This window comes from Cupressus sempervirens, chromosome 4 (assembly GCF_028749045.1).
Source record: "Cupressus sempervirens isolate cs-2001-9-10 chromosome 4, ASM2874904v1, whole genome shotgun sequence".
NCBI classification, from domain to species: Eukaryota; Viridiplantae; Streptophyta; class Pinopsida; order Cupressales; family Cupressaceae; genus Cupressus; species Cupressus sempervirens.
This window is the reverse complement of record NC_143121.1, coordinates 351,511,748-351,533,862: the sequence shown is the minus strand read 5'-3', so window position 1 is coordinate 351,533,862 and position 22,115 is coordinate 351,511,748. Positions and strand designations below refer to the sequence as shown.

Here is a 22,115-nt window from a genome sequence, read left to right as displayed (position 1 = left end):
ATGACCCAATAAATAGTGAGTACAATTCAGTTTCAATGTTCATTAGTCAACTAAGAAAAAATGTACTTCACAAATGAATTTGTAGTGTTAATTATCACACTCAAGTATAGGACACTTACATGGTCACCATATAAATTAAATGTCAATATCTTGGAAGGCATATATAATAGATAAAATTATGTTAAATACCAAAAAAATTGAAACATATTGCACTAAGAGATAAAAAAACATATTTATGTTCTAGTTTCTACTAATAGAAAACAACCTAGTGGTTCTATTCTATATGTTTATCCCACAACATAAAATTATCTTCATAGTCAATCATTAACCTCATTCATTATCCCTATAACACTAACAAAATTATTTTAACTAAATCCAAAATTAAATTCTTCCTCTAGGCCTTACCAACATGGTCTTCCTTATGTTTTTTTATTGCATCATATTCTTGATAAGGAGATCGAGGGAGAAGATCATAACATCAACACCTCTCTAGGTTTTAAACTTTGGAGAGATTGTGGCCATTATGGCTCAGCTAGCTTCCTTTGTTTATCTTTTTGGTTTTTTTAGAATTGGTTATATCAAAAACTTCATCAACAAGAGAAATGATGGCTCTTGGGATGAGTTTGATAAGGAGGATTTGAACAACCCTATAACAACTTGTTTGCTACAACAAAAGAAGAAACTATTATTAAGAAGCATGAGTTCCAACTCAAGGGACTTGCCCTTGGTGACAATAAAGATGAAGAAATCACATCTATTGTGTGCAATAGTATTGTGGCATCCTATTCACTTATATCCTTCCTTAGGAATCATAAGAGAGTTTTCTTTGTGAGGAGGGCATCAAAGCTCTTGACTAGGAGATCTCTTGATGATTTCCCTTGGAGGAATTTGTTTATTAGTGTGTTGTTGGGAAGTGTTATGAAATGTTTCTTGGATATATGTGGAAACCCCTATGGGTGTAGCACAACCTTTATTAGTCAATGTCTTTGAGTACATGGTGCCTATGACAACCATAGTACAAATAGAGGTTGCAAGGCCATTCTTATGAGTGGTGGAGCTACAAGCATTCTTCTTAGTGATGACATGACTAGGGCTTCTATCATTAGGTTTCAGAGTATAAAAATAGATGCTGAATGTCAAGTACTATCCTAAGGATCCTACGAAATATGAGCACATCAATAACATCTTCAATAGGACTAGAAGATTTGCTAGGGTGCAAGGCATAAAATGTGGAATTGAAGGAAAGAATTTTTATATGACATTATGCTACTCCACTGGAGGCATAATGGGAATGAACATGGTTTCTAATGGGGTTCAAAATCTATTAGAATTACTCTAGTTAGAGTTCTTGACATGGATTCTATGGGAGGATTCAATGCCCATGCTTCAAACATTGTTTCACTTGTGTTGATTTCAATAGACCAAGATTTGGCCTTGAATGTAGAGTGCTCACACTACATTAACGTGATGGAGCTTTCCAAAAGTGACTAAGATCTATATATATTAGTTACCATTTCATGCATGGATTTGGGAATAGTAGGAAGTGGGACACAATTGTCTTTATAGGTAGTATGCATGAACATGTTGGGAGTGAAATGAGTGAATGCTTCATCTCCTGGAACAAATGCAAAAACCTGGTAATCCCAAAAATCTTATCTTACCATCAAATTTAAATTTCTATACTCCTCTTCTATATATTTAATGTTGAATTTCTTGAGAAATAAAAAAGAAAATATAATAGAGAAAGTAAGAAAAGACATGTGTCTACAACTTTAGAATACAATGACATCACTTGCATACTACTTCCCTTCACAAATTGCTACCACTACATAGATCTAGGCTAATTTCATACTAATTACTATAGTCTTTTATTGCACCACTCAACAAATATATCTATTGAACAAGCACAAAAGTATAATGTTAGCAGAAAAAGTCAAAACACACAATGGAAAAATAGAGAGTTTTGATTTCTTTTCTTTAAAAAATATTCATGATATGTTATATGACACCCAAGTCTAAACTATCATGGAAACCATCCTCAGGCCAATGCATCCAATAGATCTATTCTAATTTATCTATATAGAATAATGTGTTGAGTAGGAGTGAATCGTGATGGTTAGGAACAACTATTGTATGGAACAACTAATGTTTGGAATCACAACATGTTGAAGAATATGCAAGCTTACTGCTAGAGATAGTAAGCATGTATTAATATCTTCAAGTAATAAGAAGTAATTTGTAATTGGTAGTTGCAGGAAAGTTCAATCACTTGTTATGCTGCATGCCTTAGCAGTAGTTTCCTTCTATGGTAGGAACTAGAAAAGGTGACTTGTATATCGGCAATTACATAGAAGTCAAAGATTAAAAATAGGTCAGCACTAATATTATATACAATGTTCAATAGAATGCATCAGTATTACAAAGACTAAGTTTGTGTACTTTGGGAAAGAAAATTTAAGGTAATCTCATAGTGAGCGTTACAATTCCATGTGGATGCACTTGGATGTTCATCCATGTGCATCCATGGAGAGTTGTAATGCACCATGTGAGCTTCCCCATCTACCTCATGTTTTCTTAGCTTCCAAATGACTCCACTTATATACACGTACTGAGCAAGATAGTCAAGTAACTTAAATAAATTCCATAAGCTATGTTACCCAATTTATACTTGATAGAATTGAGGGGAAAGAAATAATGCAATGACAGAAAAAATATCTCACTTGGCCTACAATAAGGCTAAAGATATCTGGATATTTATGGTATGAGCTTCATATATAGATTACATGGGCATCATAATCTATAGCAGATAGTCAACAAATAAAGATTTGGGAATAGTACAAGTTAGCACCCAAATTATCCCATGAAATTACTAATAAGGTTGACTATCTAATCAGATATTTTAGGTCTTAATGAGGAAAATTTCACATAATTAATTGACCAATGAATAAAATAAGATTTGCTTGTCTAATCACAACTGTATCAATTGCAGATCTTAAGATAGAAAATAGAACATGATCTAAACATAAAGTCAATTCATGTTGAAATATTGAATGTGGTAGGCTTGCCCCTAGAGCCAAATTCCCACCTACCACCCTAACGGCTTGCAGAACGGTCAAAAACATTAATGCATGATAGGTGAGTTCAAATTTGAAAAGAGGGGGAAAACATTTTGAAGAGAGACATAAGGAAGGTATCAGATTCATTCGTTCAGATCAGAGTGAGGAGATCAGTTGGAAGAGTTGCAGAGCAAAGAAGTGCAAGAGCATAGATTTGTGAAGGAAGTTGATTAGCAAATCAAGTCAAAGTCCAGAAGGAAGAAGGAAGCTTCAACATGTGTTGAACCCGTTCATCATTTTGTAAGTTTGTTATTGATTCAACCTGTGAAGTAGTGATTGCTCCAAGCATTGTTGGATGTAGCCATTAGAGTTCTGAGTTTTATGTTTTAAGTTTTATCAATTTGATGATTTTAGGGTTTTCTAGTTGAAGCCAAATGCTCCTATATTTTGTAATAGTTTTATTAAATTTGAATAGAAAGCAAGTAGGCATACAAATCCTTGGTGTTCCCTTATTTTATTTTTCATTGCAAAATATTTTGTATTTGATAAGTTCATGTTTGAAAGCTTCATCCTTCGGCTCTCTACATTTTAATGGCACTCTATTATACTATCCAATCAGTCTAGTCCTTGACCAAGCTCATTTTTTACTATTGGTGTCGAGTTTACTTGACATTCTCTATTATCGAGCTCCACCCTATAGTGGTGACCGAGCTCACTCAGCATCCTCATTGCCAAGCTCAAATGGAATACACTTGTCGAGTTGCCCTTGTGCTTCAAGTTCACTTGGTTTCCTCTTGTGTTTAGTTCACTCAACACCCATTTCCTATCACTTAGCATACATTGGTGTCGAGCAAAAATGACACTCAACACCTTCTTGTGCCGAGAAAATTTTTGAGGGTTGTGATTTATTTTTCACATGGTATCAGAACTTTGAGGCCCTACATCCATAGTGAGTTAAGGCATTATTTTTTTCTTGGATATTTGACATGGTAGGAGATGAAGGAAAGATATGGCAGCAACCACCATCCTTTAATGGACAAAATTATGATACATGAGAAAATAAGATGAAAACCATAATGGTTGCAAATGATTTTGTGGGAGTTTGTGGTTAACGGGTTCAACAATGTGATAGATCCAACTCAGTATGCTACCCTCACGAACAATCAAAAAACTTAGTTGAAAGAGTCAAGGAGAAAGGATGCTAAGGCATTAAGTCTGATTGAGGTAGCAATGACAAAGATAGTCTTTCCCAAGATTATAGTAGTAAATTATGCAAAGGAAGTATGGGACATCCCTAAGATGAACTTAAAAGGGACTAATAAGGTCAGAGTAGTGAAGCTACAGATGATCAAAAGAGAGTTTGAGAACCTTCAGATGAAGGACAATGAACCTATTTGAGAGTTTAGCTCACGAATCTCCACTTTGATAAACTAGCTCAAATAAAATGGAGAAGGTTATGATGAGTAGAGGATTGTAGAAAAGATACTAAGGAGTTTACCTCAAACATATGACAGCCTTGTGATGACCATAGAGGAAGAAAAAGACCTCACCACATTGATCATGGATGAGTTGATGGGAACTCTTCAAACCCATGAGCACCATCTCAACAAATCAGCATCAACTTCCAAAGAGTAATATTTCAAGGCTCAAGAGAATTCAAGAGATAAGGGGAGAGGAAGAAATGGCTTTGGTAGAGGCTCAAGAAATAGATGTTGTGGAAGGAATGGTGAAAGAAATGCTAGTGCATAAAGATTCTGAAGAGAAAGTAACCAAGAGGGAGCAAGCACCTCTCAAAACAACTCTAGAGGATGTAAGAAGAATTACAACTATAACAAGAGTAATGTTGAATGCTACTACTATCATAAGTACAGGCATTATGCAAGTGAATGCTGGAAGCAATGTGATCAGTCAAAGTAGAATTCTAATGTGGCTTATGTAAACATGGGAAATGCAAAAAATCCCATAGCCTTCATCATGTGTAACATTGGTGAAGAAGGTAGCACTGAGGTATGGTACCCGGACAATAGTTGTAGCAACCATATGACTGGTAATGAAAGTTTATTCTCTTTCATTGATAAGACTTTTAAGTTTGAAATTAAAATGGGAAATAATTGAACCATTCCCATAGTGGGCAAAGGATATATCATGATCTACACCAAGCAAGGTGAGAAGAAAGTGCTACAGAATGTGTATTTTTCCCTTGGAATGAAGCACAACTTGATGAGTGTTGGACAACTCATTCAAAATGGATACAAAGTGCTGATGGAAAATGAAAAGTGTGTCATTCATAAGAAGGCTGAGAGTAATAAATTACTTGCAGTAGTCCAAATGACAAAAAATATGATGTTTCTATTGAAGATAGAGACATGCTTCTATTCTTAAGTCAGTGTTGCACCTCTCAAGCATGCATGTACAACATTACATTAGCAATTAGCTCTTAGGAGCATGATTGGAAAACCCTCCAAGCTTTGTTATCCCAGTTATGGACATTTTAACTTTGCTGGTTTAAATTTTTTGTCCAAGAAAAGAATGGTAGATGATTTTCCAAGCATAGTAGACTAATATGACAAGTGTGAGGCTTGCATTTTGGGTAAGCAACATAGGCTTCGCTTTAATTCTGAAAATTCTAGAAGAGCTAGAGGACCATTAAAATTGGTGCATTCTAATTTAGTAGGCCCTATGCAAACTACTTATATTGGGGGGAGTACTTATTTTATGACATTCATAGATGATTTAAGTCATAGGACATAGTTGTATTTTTTGAAGAACAAATCTAAAGTATTTGATAAATTTGTTGAATTCAAAGCCTTGGCTAAAAAAGAATGTGGAAACTATGTTAAGTTCCTTAGATAAGATAGAGGAGGGGAGTATACCTGTAATATGTTTGTAAATTTTTGCAAGCAAAATGGCATCGAGAAAGAGCTAACAACCAACTATACTCCACAAAAAATGGAGTGGATGAGAGGAATAACAGGACCATTATTGAAATGGCAAGAAGTGTGATGAAAGCAAAAGGACTCCCAACTAAATATTGGTAAGAAGCTATAGCAACAACAATATATTTGATCAATAGCTATCCTACAAAATTAGTTCATGACAATATTCCTCTTGAGGCATGCTAAAAAAAAAAAAGGATAGTTGAACACTTGAGAGTGTTCGGATGTGTAGCATATGCACATGTGCCTAAAGAACAAAGGCAAAAACTAGATGACAAAGGTGTGAAGTGCATCTTCATAGGGTATAGCTTAGAATCAAAGTCTTATAGATTGTATGATTCAATTAACAAAAAGATCATCATTTCAAGAGATATGAAGTTTCTTGAAAATAAGTCATGGGTGGCTCAATAGATGAATCCTCAAGCACTTTATGTAAAACACCTACTATTAAAGAGGAAGAAGATGACATTGGTGATCAGCAAGAAGATGGAGCAGCAAACATGGGTTGCAAACAAAGGAAAAAAGGCAAGCAGGCCTTAACATGCCAAGCAATAGCTCCAAGCACTTCAAGACAACCTCAGGCTAGTATAAAAAATAGTAGCAACAGTAATACTAAAAATTTAGATCTCACTCTTGCCTCCCTATTTACAAGAAACACTAAAAGTCTAAGGGAGATATACAAAGAAGATAGGTATGATGAAGATTATGATGAGAGTGTAAATTTTGCATTATTTTCTCGTAGTGATCTTTTTTTTAAGGAAGCTATAAATGAGGAGAAATGGTGTAATGACATGGATGAGGAGATAGATGCTATTGAAAGAAATGGGACATGAGAGTTAAGTACTTTGGCTCCCAAGAAACAAGTAATTTGAGTGAAATTGGTATACAAGACCAAGTGCAATGTTGAAGAAAAAATAGATAGACATAAGGCATGTTTAATGGTCAAGGGGTACAAGCAATAGTATGGTAGAGATTATGATGAGACATATTACCCAGTTACTAGAATGAAACTATGTGTGTTTTCATAGCAATTGCAACCCAACACAAATGGAATGTATATCAAATGGATGTGAAGTCCACCTTCTTTAATGGTGTATTGAAAAAAGAAGTTTATGTGGGGCAACCACCTAGCTATGAAGTTACAGGTGAAGAGCACAAGGTGTATAGATTGACGAGAGCTCTATATGGGCTCAAGAAAGCTTCAAGGGTAGGGTACAACAGGATTGACTCATATTTGATGAGTAATGGCTTTAGCAAAAGCGATGGTGAGCCCACTCTCTACATCAAGATAGCAAATGATAATGCGTTGATTATTGTCTTGTATGTGGATGAGTTAATTTTGACTAGAAATGATAATTTTGTAATTGGTAAGATCAACAAGGCTATGAAAAATGAATTTAAAATGATAGACCTAGGTCTCTTGAAGTACTTTTTAGGCATAGAAGTAAAACAAATGTATGATGACATCTTCGTCTCTCAAGAAAAATATGCAAGGCAGATATTGGAGAGATTCAAAATGCACAATATTAAGGTAGCTCCAACACCAATAGTAGTAGGTTTGAAGTTGAGCAAAGAACATTGCAACAAAAGTGTGAATCCAACACTATACAAGAGCATGGTTGGAAGTTTGATGTATTTGACTAGAACTCAGCCTGGCATGATACATGCAGTAAGTTTGATTTCTAAATTTATGGAAACACCAAAGGATTCCCATTGGCAAGTAAGAAATAGGATCCTAAGGTATGTGAATGGTACCAAGGGAATTTGGATTTTGTATACTGCAACAAATGATTTCAAGTTAGTTGGTTACACAAATAGTGGTTGGGTTGGAAGTTTAGATGATACGAAGAGCACTTTTGGATACATTTTCCCTATGGGATTGGGTGCAATTTCATAGGCATCCAAGAAGCAACCTATTATTGCTCAATCTATAGTAGAGGCTAAACACACAGCAACAAATGCAACAACATGTAAAGCAATTTGGTTAAGAAGGATCTTGAAATTTTTTAATGAGAGGTAAGAGGATGGAACCACAATTGATTGTGACAACATCTCCTCAATTGCATTGTAAAAGAATCTAGCCTTCCATGGGAGAAGCAAGCATATAGAGATCAAATATCACTTTATTAGAGAGTTGGTGGAGAATGAGGATATCAAAATAGAATTTTGCAAGTTTAAGCAGTAGTTAGCAAATGTTTTTACTAAGTCATTAGGCATTAAAACTTTTGTACACCTAAGATAATGTCTTGGTGTAGTTGATTTGGATCAGAAGTCATCCTTGTTTATTTTGGCTCAAAAAAAAGGGGGAGTGTTGAAATATTGAATGCAATAGGTTTGCCCCTAGAGCCAAACACCGACCTACCCCCCTAATGGCTTGTAGAATGGTCAGAAACATTAATGCATAGTAGGTGAGTTCAAATTTGAAAAGAGGGAGAAAACATTTTGAATAGAGATAAAAGGAATGTATCGAATTCATACAATCAAATCAAACTGAAGAGATCAGTTAGAAGAGTTACAGAGAAGAGAAGTGCCAGAGTACAGAGTTGTGAATGAAGTTGATTAGTAGATCAAGTAAGAGTCTAGAAGGCAAAAGGAAGCTTCAACGCGTGTTGAACCCTTTTATCATTCTATAAGTTTGTTATTGATTCGATCTCTGAAATAGTGATTGCTCCAGGCATTGTTGTATGCAACTATTAGATCTATAATTTTTAAGTTTTAAGTTTTATCAGTTTGAAGATTTTAGGGTTTTCTAGTTCAAGCCGAATGCTCTTAGATTTTGTAATAGTTTTATAATATTTGAATAGAAAGCAAGTAGGCATACAAATCCTTAGTGTTCCCTTCTTCTATTCTTCATTGCATAATATTTTGCATTTGGTAAGTTCATGTTTGACAACTTCATCCTTTGGCTCTCTATGTTTTAATGGCAGTCTGTTATACTGCCCACTTGGTCTAGTGTTTGACCGAGCTTACTCTTTACTGTTGGTATAGAGTTCGACATCCTCTATTACCGAGCTCCACCCTGTAGTGGTGACTGAACTCACTCGGTGTCCACACTGCTGAGCTCACTCAACATACACTTGCCAATTTGCCCTTGTGTGCCAAGTTCACTCAGCTTCCTCTTGTGCTGAGTTCACTCGGCACCCACTACCTGTCACGCGGCATATATTGGTGCCGAACAAAAGGGTTGTGATTTATTTTTCACAATTCAAACTGAACATATATAGACCCATTCAGATATAAATTCATTATCCAACCAGTAACATTAATATACAATCAACATTTTACACAATACTGTCAACAATCCACCGTACAGAACAAATACATTACAGTCAGTAAGTATTCTGATCGGAATTGGACAACGAATTCTTTGAAGATAATCCATATACTATAAAGTAGTCATTAATAATAGTGGAAAACATAAATTAATTCGATATGAGATACTCAAACCCAATCTTTGGCTGGAAGTTTAAGAGTAAAATTGAGGAAGGTTGCGTTTAGGCACATTACAGACTGTTTCTCAAAGAAGATACTTCTAACCAATAAATCTTTCAATCAGAAACCGGTATAGTAAAATGCACCAACCTGAGAAACCTTTTTCCTTATGGATTTGCAATACATCATGCAAGGATGGCTAGGATAGATCAAAATCTGGCAGAAGAGATTTTGCTGATAGACATACGTCTGTTATTACAAAACGAACTCAAATTTTTAATTCTAAGAAAGGTATGTGGACTGGGCTTAGTCCCTTAGATATTTAGATTCTCGGTCAAGATGGAAGGCCACAGTACAATTTCCATGGTGAAGGAATAATATTAATACCTCACACTGAGTTGCAATATTATCGATCCCTTATGAATCAGCAATTACCGATTGAGATCTAATTATCTCAAAGTAGTAGATCAATTAAACACAAGAATTGTTCTGGGTACAGTCAAAAACACAAGGGAGGTATGCACATGGTTGGGATACACTTATCTTTACATTTGAATGCTTTGAAATCTGATTCTATATGGTCTATCTTATAAAGCTTCAGATAATGACAATAATTTAGATAAAAGAAGGGCGGACTCGATACATTTGGATGCAACTATCTTGGGCAAATATAATTTGATGAAATATGGTTGTCAAAGTGGATATTTCAAGGTTACCAATCTTGGATGTATACCCAGTTATTATTACAACACCTGTTTGACAATGCCTACTTATAATGAGCACTTGAAGCCAACGAAGGGCGATATTGACCTATGCTGATTATTTTCGTTATGTGAAGAGTTAAATATGTGACTGTAAGAGAAGAATAGAAGATGGAACTTGCAAAGCTCTTAGATCACGTCCCTATTCTATTGAAGGAGAGTTTGAAGGAGCCGTGTGCTAAGATAATTGTTTTTCTGTAGGCTTACATTCCACATCTTAAGCTTGAAGGTCTTTCCCTCACATCTGATATGGTGTATATTATTTAGAGTGTAGGCTGCCTCCTAAAGGGATGGGCTCAGTAAACAGAGAAATATTTTTATCTATGCAAGACGGTTGTGGAGTTTCCAAACTCCACTACGGCATTTTAAAAGCATTCTAAATTACATCTTGATCAAAATTAAACAGAACGATTTAGCATGGGATCGATATTATGATCTTTCTACCCATGATATTGGAGAGCTCGTTCATTTTCCAAAGAAGATGTGGGAGGGAAGTTTGAATTCAGTGTATCTGTCATTTTCGTTATGGATCTTTTATGTAACAGTCACTGAGCATTAATGGAGGAGGGTATACATCATGAGGTTCAATTGTAATGTACTGATTTTGAAGAATAAATGTAGAATTGGTAATTTTTTATTTAATATTCCTTGTAATTTATGGTAAAGGTCACATTTTTGTATCTTAGACTATTTATCTATATTTAAATGGGTTGAATGAGCATTAAAACTGATGTAGGAATGATATATGATAAATAATCTTTGTTTTCAATCACTATCAAGTATTTGTCGTGATATGTACAAAGAGATATGATAAATTTTCTTCAAACTTCTATAAACCCCTCTACCACAATCCCATGAGAAAGGATTTGGATATACATTCAAATTCAATCATTGAAAATTTGTGATTCTTGTTTCAGATTAAATTACATTGGCTAGTCTTTTTAATGCATTTGGGCTTTCTTGAAATGGTTATGTTAAGAGTGAGAAAATTAATGCCCTATGTGGATGCGAATGTATGTTTTTCTTATTTTGTGACAGTCAGTACCACTCTCACCATGAGGAGCATAACTTTTTATTTAACCATTGGATCTTAATGATTTTTTAATATGATATCAATATCTAAGCTATTGACATTCACACTTGAGAGATTTGTAGAAATCCAGGACAACTCTAATACACTTTGTGAAAGGTGGATGGACAAAATAAACGAAAATGGAAAAATACTCAATGGGTTGCGGCACTAACCTTGATCAAATTAATGTTTTCTTTTAGCTACCCCTTGATAGCTTCATCTATCACAAATGGTGACAAGGTTCTCCAAATAACCTTGCTCTGAAAAATTTAAAAGAATCTTTTAAAAAATCACTTTGCTGCCACAAATGGCGACAAACAAATTCCTTCCTTCTTCAGCTATGCCTTTATTAGCTACTTCTATCAAGACAGGATTCTCCCAATTAATTTGACTATGATTCACCTATCACAAATGGTGATAGGATTTTCTTGATCTTGCTTTGATACCACTTGTAGAAACCTAGGACAACTCTAATACACCTTGTGAAAGGTGGATAGACAAACTAAAATAAAATGGAAAAATATTGAATGTGTTGCAGCACTAATATATTTCATTACCCATTTGTCCATATCAATAGCATTACAAGATGCCTCTATCTATAGAGGTGTTTGATTGTTTCTAGAAACATCTAAATTAGCTGACATAAGACAAATAGACTTTTCTAAAACTATCTAAATATAAATAATTTCTGGAACTTTAAAAACCTAAATATTAATTTGACCTAACCCTATTTCATAATCAAGGAATTTCTAGAATCCTCTATTATGCTTTTACATTTCATTTGAGGGGGAAATTACACATTCCAACAAGATTGACCAAATAATATCAGGTGGTGAAGTTATGGGTTATAGATGTCTGAGTATGTGTCTTGAAAATTGTGAAAGGAAATGACAGTCAAAATAATGAGCTAACACTTTTTTTTTTCAAACTTTTAATGGATTGGCATTGGACATTGTAACCCCATTAATATTGATGTGAGGATAGATATTGTGAGGATAACATATGATTTTTTTTTGTGAATTTTTAGGTCATGGAATGTTATTAATTTTTATAGTAATGAAAAGCAATAAGATGTTTACTTGAAGACTCTTGAAACTTCTTTAACACAGAGAAGCATCAAGTTGCAGCAACAAGCCATCATTAGATTTTTTGAATAGATTTAGGATTTCTTTACAAGATTCATTGAGCATAATGGATGCAATCTCAAGCTAACAAGATGGACTAAACTCTTAACAACCTTTGAGAGGACACCATGGAAATTAATATTTTGAGAGGGCTAAAGGTTGATCCTAAATGGAAGAAGATAGTAACAAAAAAATTTCAAGAGAAGTATTGATCAATGAAGAACATGATAACTAAAATAGAATGTCAAAACAATAATAAGTAATTCAAGAAAAGAGAAGAAAATATGAACATGACAATACGATGCAAATAAGTTTGTATAGGAAATTTTCAAAGATGCAATGGAATCATGGCACATGCTAAGAATACATGGTTTTTTCATTGTCGGGAGTCACCTTCACTATTAGGAGGGTTATATTCATTCATGGATAAAATAGATCAATATATCAATATGAAAAAATCAATAACCACTACTAAGACATGTCATGTATAGCAGTTACAAGATAAGATGTTGCCCTTTGACCCTTAAGCAACAATCAAAGTATTAGAGAAATAATGGGGTGACAGATACACTGTAGTAAATAATGTTGATATGTTGTCTTGTACAGTAAGGTATGAGGATAAAAGTACAACCGTCATACAAAGGACTAATATTTTTATAAGGGTTATGGTGATAATTAGATTCAAGCATATGCAAGGTTATTGATGGTGGTATTTGAGGACAACAGATTAACCTTCTTGATATCAACCTTATTGGTTTATTGAGATCTAATATTTGGATATAACTAAAATTACAAGTATGTACCAAAAACATGTCAGATTATATTAGGAACATGAATTACAAATATGTTTCAAAATTCATCTCAGATTATATCAAGCTTTAGGACAAGTAGAGGGCTTTATGTATTCTATTTTTTAAACTATTCCTTATATATGATATATCATATGCCATGCTAGTATAGAAAATTATTCGTGTAGGTGAGACACACTTCATAAGAATGGTTAGTTATAATGATACCTTAAGAATATATGGTTCATTATAGGATTGGATATTTATTAAGGAATAATGATGAATATCCAGTTGTTATAATGCTAATATAAATGAGAATTTGAACAAATGGACGATTGGATCAACAGTATCCTTGATGTTGAATGGTTTGGCTTCGAAATGAATTAGATAATTTGAACAAATGCATGATTGGATCAGCATTATAGCAACTTGTTTGGCTTTTGAAAATTTGATTTCATGAAAATGAATGAAAGCACATGCAATAATGTTGATGCCCTATTAGGTTCTAATGGTAATTTATTTGTTAAATAATAGTCATTTGTTTATCATTATTTGAGAGGTAGTTTATTGGGAAACTTGTAAAATAGATTCCTTAAGGCTTAAGGACCTTTAGATAATGATACAAGAGTATATTTGAATTCAGTTGTAATGTTTTTGATCAAGTAAAAGAGGCTTTATAGGGATCCTGAAACTCAAAAGTATTATAGCATATCAAAAGTAGAAGTATTCAGTAAAGTCTAGCATAAATGAAGCAGCTTAACAAAAGCCAACCGTAAAATCGGCCTGGGGCCCAAAACAAAAAAATAGAAAAACTAGATAAAAAAAGAACCAGCTATACTAGGAAATAACAATCAATTCTCTTTATCAAGAGCCTGTAGGGATTCTGCAACTTCTATGGTCTTCCTGTTGTTCATGTCCTCCTAGTCGTGGTTTGGAGCATCCACCCGGTCCTTGGTCTCTTTTGGATAATCCTTAGCCTGCCCATTGTCTAGGTTAGCCTTCTCCGAAATTGAGTTGTAATGTTATATATATAGCCTAATTAGTTTGTTAGGCATGATCAAACTATAAAAGAAGTAAATTCGATTATATTTGATAGTAATCAAAAGTATTAAGATGTACTTTGATGTATATGGGTTTTTATCCAATTGATTACTATTGAAAAATAATTAAAGAGATTCCCCCAAGTGTTAGGGGGGGCATTTACAATTTTGAGTGATATAACTTAGCTTTCTTATATTGTAATGATAAGGACAATTCAGTAAAGACAATCATTGTTTTATCAAAATTGTCAAGAGAACAACATTGACATAGATCCATCAAGGATATTATGATCTAGTCCATTGGGTTGTGATAAGGATTGATGCTTGAAGACTATTTTCAACAAGTTGAAAGACAACCCTATGATTAATATATTGCTTTTATCCATTTTCACTATTCAAGAATCTATTAAAAGTTGGAGTTCATGCTCCAAAATCCTCTACTTCAATTTTGGAAGGTAATGTATATTGTGGTTTTGATCATAAGATTTATAGTTATGAAGGGTTACAGATGGATATGGCTTATGGGAGAATGTGAAAAATCAAATGATAATGTTCTATTGTAAACCTAAGAGTTATATGCAGGGTACAAATGGTATGGAAGGAATAGTTTAGAGAACTCAATATGGATGTCTGTTGGATTTTTTTTTCAGTTTAGATTGATATAGGTGAGAATACTGTAATGGTCAAGGTTAGTGTTATGTTGAGTGGATGGAACCAAACGTGAAGTTTTTAAACTAATACTTAAGATATGCTCATGGAATGGTTGATTTGACTTTGAGAGTTATTTTGATACTTGGAGTGAACAATGTTGAATGTCTTCTTTTGTAGTATTAAGGAACCTATAATGGTTTCATATTAATATTAATTACATGAACAAAGAGAACTTATTGAAATACCTCTAATAAATTCATTTTAGATGAAATCAAGGATAGATCAACAAGATCCTAGCATGAAGTTGGTTATTTGAAAAAGGTTCTCCTAATCAATTTCTTTCTACTTTTTTGCATACTTTCTATTGTATTCTTCATCATCCTTTACAATATGTATCAATTTAATGGAGTGGCACTAGGCTCAACCAATAAATTCACACAACTTTCCCTTGTTGGCACAATGTCCTATTTAGTAACTCAAGGATCACCAGATAACAATGACTAACTTATGTTTCCATTCATGATCACAAGGCTTGACCAAGGGAATTACATGGTCTCAGAAAAATATTTACTCTTGACCAATAGAAAATATTTTTTAAATGATTCAAATCAAATCATTTATATACATTCATTTGGCTTATCTTTCATCCACACTTATTTTAGTTGTAGACTATTTTAGCTTGCCTTTAAATGGAATTATTCAAAATTAAATTATTATTAATCTCAAGTTGATCAAAATTGTAAGAGAAAAGGGTAATTTATATGACATTACGCACTCGAAATTCCTTACCAATGAAAAAAGAAGCTATATATTTTAAGAAAATACATGGTCAACTGTGATTGGCTTGATTTAGAATTAGGTATATTTGTGAGGCAACTATGATTTACCAGACATTACATGCCATAAAAGCTTATCAAATGGGCAAAATGACTAGAGAGTAAAAGCTTAAAATAGTGGATAACATTTACTATTTCTTCCCAAACATAAAAATGGCTTTGAGTTGTCTCTATCATTCACAAAAAAGTAGAGAGTGAAAACCCCAAGGTAGTGGATTGCATTACCATTCATTATCATAACTAGCAAATGAATTAAAGTCCTTGTATGGCATCTGAGTGTTCCATTTCTATCATGTGAATGTTCCATTTCTTTTATGTGAATCTTCCATTGGTGATAAAATAATAGCAGGGATCTGTGATTGTCCATCATTTGTGCTTCTTATTTGACCTTGTTTTCCTTGCCTTAGTAGTTATGATTGAGATTCAAATTCTATTCCAAATCAACCACTCTTACTACTCTAAGGACAACAAATAATCAATATTGGTATCAGTACAAAGATCTAATTCGAGATTCATATTTAGGGCCTAGGCTATAAATCACATTTTTTCATAAAATACATATAACAAAGTGAAAATTGGTAGGAAATAGAATCAATGAGAGTCAAAAATTAATCTTACTTGTCTCTTTCAAGCACTCTAAAATTCTAGTCAAAATTCCTTTGTAGATTTCTTATGGAAGTGATTTTGAGAAGATGAAACTGGTCAATGAGGTTTCCTATGATGTGCAAAATCTAGTCAAATAGGATCAATGTATATTTTGAACTATTTCTTCAATCGTTCTTGCCTTTGTTTCCTTTTATGTTGGGTTTCAAATCGCTTGCTGTGGTGTAGGGTCAATAAGATAAATTTAAGAAAATTCATATACCTTTGATATTGGTTCTTCTACTGATGCTCAAGCAACTTTATCACACATGCAGGTGATAGAGATGCTTAAGGAGGTGTTGCTTCATACAGATGCTTAAACAAATTCAAGTTCATCCTCTGATTAATATTTTTCTCTCTATAATCTTTTATTTTTCTTTCTAAAATTTTCTTCTCACCTTCCTCTACCCACGTAAATGAAAATGTGTGACATAAATTAATAGTTTTTATTTTGATTTATAATATTTAAAACTATTATTTAAATATTTAAGATTAAATTTTAATTTTATCTTTATAAAATAATTTTTAATATTGATGTATGTAATATTGAACAAATGATCTTAGGATTGTTCATAAATCTGAAAATTATAGCTTACAACAAATTGAATATAAAAAAATTTAGTGCTCTCAACATACACAATTTGGTAACATAAAATCAAAGCTTACTCATAGAAACAAAATAACCACAAATTAGATTCAAATTTTTCTCCTCATTTAATAATTAAATGTTTTACAAATAAAATTCAGTGTCATTTAGAACCTCGCTATTTTAATTTTTTAATAAATAATTCACTCATCTTTGACACATCTAATTTGGGTATAGAATGTTTTATTATTTTGATTGGGAAGATTTTCCATATGATTTGGAGTGAGAGTTATAACATTCAGATTAAGTTGAACTATTTGCAATGAACCTTGTCAAGAGGGAGATAATACGACATGCTTTCTTGATATTATTATTGATGCAAAAAAATTAACACAAGATTAAGCCATGGTGCTTTGGGTTATTGTTTTATGACTTTTAGGTACCAATATTAGCTCCTCTAATCACATATTTGGGTTGATGGAAAGAGGAAGTTATAAATTATTTAAAGTTTAAATATTATATTATAAAGTTTGGTTTATTTGTATGTTGTATAGAATCTTTTGACATATTTTGCATTTATTTATTCTTATATGTAATTAAAATTTCTATAACCTTTTTTACACCAAAAATCATTTCCCTAGAATTTCCTGCAAATGAAAATACACACCCACCTTCTCATTTTTTATAAAAAAGAAATATTTACATGTTATTAAATATATGTTTAATTAGAAATAAATTATCAATATTTTTACTCTATTTTAAATTATTAGTTATAAATTATTAATAATTTTAATTACGAATATTGGAATAAAAAATGATAATACAATTGAGTAATTTAAATAGAAGAGAACTAAATTAATTTAAAAATTATTAATACTCCTCTCATTTATTGATATACTTCTTTTAGAGGAAAACTGAATCAATTTGTAATATTGATCAAAGAGCCCAAAATGGTGAATAAAAACTCCACAACCATTTAACATACTAGTATCATGCATTTAGGAAGATGCAAAGTGAAACCACAATTAGTATGAGAAAGAGAAGCTCCAGGAGCCATCAATGAGTAATGGAAAATAAAACTAACCTAATCCATATACAAATAAAGCTTATAGAAAGTGAAGAGGGAAAGTAGAAATGACTAATTATTAGACTAATTATCCAATCACTTATTTAGTCATTTATTTGGTAGTTTATTTAGTCAATCATGTTTAGGTGACTAATTATTGGTGACTAAATATCCAATCACTTATTTAGATATTTATTTAGTAGTTTATTTAATCATATCTATTTGGTAGAACTTGTGATTTTACTTCGTGATCATATTAGACACTTATTTAGTCACCTATACTTATAAGTTACAAAGAAATAGTGGAATGAGACCTCTTTTGGTCACATTACTAAAATTCTTAGTGATTTGACTGAAATTTTTAGTCACATATTTGCCAAAATGTACTAGTGTCTATTTCTTCTTTCAATAATGCAACTATGTTTGCATTCACTAAGTCAGTGTTAATTTCATAATCAAAACCTTGCAACCAAGACTTCCTCATATTTAGAGCCTATACAAATATATTATCTGTATCTACAAGAAAACATATATCATTGTAATACCTAGCTACCAATTCTTCAGGTATTCTCATCCTCAGTTTCATTCTTTGCTTGAATTCTTCAAAATAAGTATCCATGACATTCTAAAAAATTTCTCCTAATTGAGTAATATATTTACTTATTTGTCTCTTCACTGGTTTGTCTTGTTCCCAAATAATGTTTCCAATACTAGGAATATATTTCTTTATCTAAAAGAAAATACATATAAGGAGGGATCCAAACTTAAATATTGAATTCTTTTCTTTCTTAATGAATACCAGATTTTATAACAATTGCAGTCTTTAAAGCTCAACAATATCATATTCATGATCTTCCAGCACTATTTTCCATGCTTGACCTAATGTCATACATGGCACACTATTCAGTCTTCTTGAGTAGTAGAATTTTTTTCTATAATCCTCACTACAAATTTGATTAATTGATCAAAATTGTTTGCAATGGACAAACCTTGTCCATTCCACTACCTATGTTTGCCTCAATTTCCTCTCAACTTCGGCATCACATTATTTTTTTTGTGATTTCTATGAGCCAATTATGTAACAAAAAATTCATACCATCGATATTGCTTTGATTAATTTTGATCCTTTCAAACTTGAAATTTATTGGGAACTCTAGGGTACAAGTTAACCCTTTCTGTTTAACAACTTTGAATTCATCCTTCAATATTCCTTCATTACATAACTTCTCATATGCTTCTCTTATTTTATAATCTCCTACTTATCTGATCTTACACATATAAAATCTCCTTACATCATTATTCACAATAAGTTTGGGTGGTATCGAGGATAGCACACCCATTAAATCTCCTTTCATTAGAATTTATGGAATAGCATGAAACTTTGGTGGAGGACAAGCATCACTCTTGACCAATTGAATTTTACTAACCTCCTAGCTCATTCCAGCAGTAGATGAAGCTTCCACTTTCTCTTTGTTAGGGTTCAAAAACTTTTCTTTCATCTAAATTACATGGCATAACTCAAATCTTCACTCGATTAATCTTCTCATCTCATATTTGCTCCAAATCACCTTAAATCTCTTTCACGATCACCAAATCACTCTAGGATCTTGAAATATGTATGCAAGTTATGAAATAATGCCTTCAAATTTTTTTATATACTTTATTTTGGTTCACTTAGGGTCTTGATTAATGCTGCCTACTCTGGTAAGTGGAACCCAATTATCTCAATCAACATTGGTGCATTCAAACTAGGTCTTTATTATATAGCTTAGTCTCTTCCATCACACCCATCCTATACACATATTTACTTTTGAAGTACACAGTCCATGCCGCAATACTTGGTCAACACAAATAATTTTATTGGTGCTTGACACTGACTGTATAAATCATATTGTTGAACTAATTCTTCCACAAATCTATTCTTATGCAAATATGAACTTTGGCACATTTAATGTAAGGAACTAATGTATGATATATCAATTAAATATATAGTTCCATACATAGCTCTTTTCCTTAGTTTCAAATGACACGATCACCTTCTCCATTGGATTGGGTGACTCAACTCCATTTTCTCTACTATTTCCATCTTCTACTTTCTTCTTCCATGTTTGATTCATCTCTTTCTTTACTTGGTCAATGTCCACTTTTCCTTTACCTTTTTCTTTTATGTAATTTTATGATGGTACTTGAGTCAAGAAATTCTTGGTTAAATGTCCAAACTTGTCAAACTTGGAACATGCATTGTTAGGTGCATAATTTTGCCTCTAATTTGTCCAATAGGGTTTTTTCTATGATCTACATTCATATTCTCTAAGCCCATACTTCTGACAGTTATAGAAATATCCTTCAAATGTAGGTGTGATAACTGAGTTCCTCATTCTTGACATATACTCATGTATTTAATGTCCTTTTTTGTTGTAGTAAAAACAATAACCAAATGGGTTACACTTTTTTGCCTAAACTGACATTGAGCTGTAACTTTTCAAGAAAAATTTCACTTTCAGATGTAAATTTCCATTTAATGGTTAGGATTTTCAAGATGAAGTAAATTGGAGTTCTTTAGGATTTTGTGTAGATTCTAAATATATTTTCTTTTTCTTTTTTTAAATTGATTTGAGTCAATTAAATGTTCTCCCATGAAAAGTGGTATGTTATCAAAAACCTAATTTTTAAAAAGTGACATTGTTTTTGACCCACAACTTTTTTCTACAATAGATATCAATGTGATTATTTGGAATTATGTTTTTTAACATTCATATCAAAACCATGGATTTGATTAGATGTCTTTATCCTTATTATTTGAAATTTAATAAGAGTTTCAAGTTAACCTAATACTAATTTGGACATACATTACCTTTTTCCCTAAGTGTTCAATATATAGATTTATTTTTTATAACAAACCTCTATTTAATTAACGTAAAAAAAGGTATACTTGAAACATTCAAAATGTATCAAATCCATATTCACTAGAAAGCTCATTCCAAGTACTTGTGTCATGCAAAATGACATGTCCTCAGTGCTCATTTTGAACCTACCAATTGAGCCTAGAAGCCATGAAAATAACTACAAATATTATAGATTGTGTAAAATACATCTAGTTTTCTAGTTTTGATAGATATTAACTTTCTATCAAAAAAATTTAGATAGTTTTGATAGAAACTATTTGTATTTATTTTTGATTAAAATGGAATAGTTTTTAACTATTTAGACCAAAAAATGGGTCATAGCTAATTTTGATCAAAACTAAATAGTTTCAATTGAAACTAAGTACGACCCATTTTCTATTTAGTTGGTTTCGATTGAAACTAACTTCAAAAGTAGTTTTGATAAAAAAAATTTAAAGTTTCTACTAAAATCATATGATTACTTGTTATCGAAAGCTTTGGGGCCAAAACTTTTTCTTTTACAATTTTGGAGGAATATTTTCATCCGAAAAAGTGTAACCCACTATTGTGGGTTCACCTAGTAAATTTGGGTTAAGGATATTGTATACCATATTTACTTCATAAAATTTTTGCAGTATGACCAGGTTCTCCACAGTGATAGTATTCCATTTTTCCCTTTGATTTTTCATTCCTCGGTTCTCAATTCCTAGATGATTCTCCTTGCTCGGTGAATGAATGTCCTCAACCATCAATACTTCTAGATGAGTTCATAAGTTCTTCAAAGTAATTGTTTTGGTTTGTTGAATATTTCCATAGAAAATTTCTTAGTTTTTAGTTCATTCTTTAGTATGTCCTTCTATGATCTAAGATTTCCTATTTCCACATCAATTTGATTTAATTCCTGATTTAAAAGCATTTGTTGATTCATCATGTCCAGTTAAGTTTTTGTCAGCTTTTGTACATCTGATATCCTTTCTTCAAGTCTAGTGGCCATTACCCTTTTGTCTTCCTCAACAATAGCCTTGTCTTCTTTAGTTTTCATCTTTTTCTCAATCACTTGACATAGTCTTATTGATTGGATTTCATGCTCCCTTTTCATTCCTCTTATTTCTTTGTTTAGAGTTTTTTCTTTTCAAGTAGATATATAGATGCTTTTTCATTTGGATTGATTGGCTCAAATAGTCCTTCAGTCTCAACACTTTCATTGGAAATTTATTTATCCTAGATTGTCAATTCCTTT

General features: G+C 32.4%; 1 pseudogene; it reads left to right on the top strand.

Moving 5' to 3' along the window:
• Positions 1-385: 385 nt before the first annotated feature.
• LOC149561494 (3-hydroxy-3-methylglutaryl-coenzyme A reductase 2 pseudogene) lies at positions 386-1,339 on the top strand (annotated as a pseudogene).
• The last annotated feature ends 20,776 nt before the right edge of the window (positions 1,340-22,115 follow it).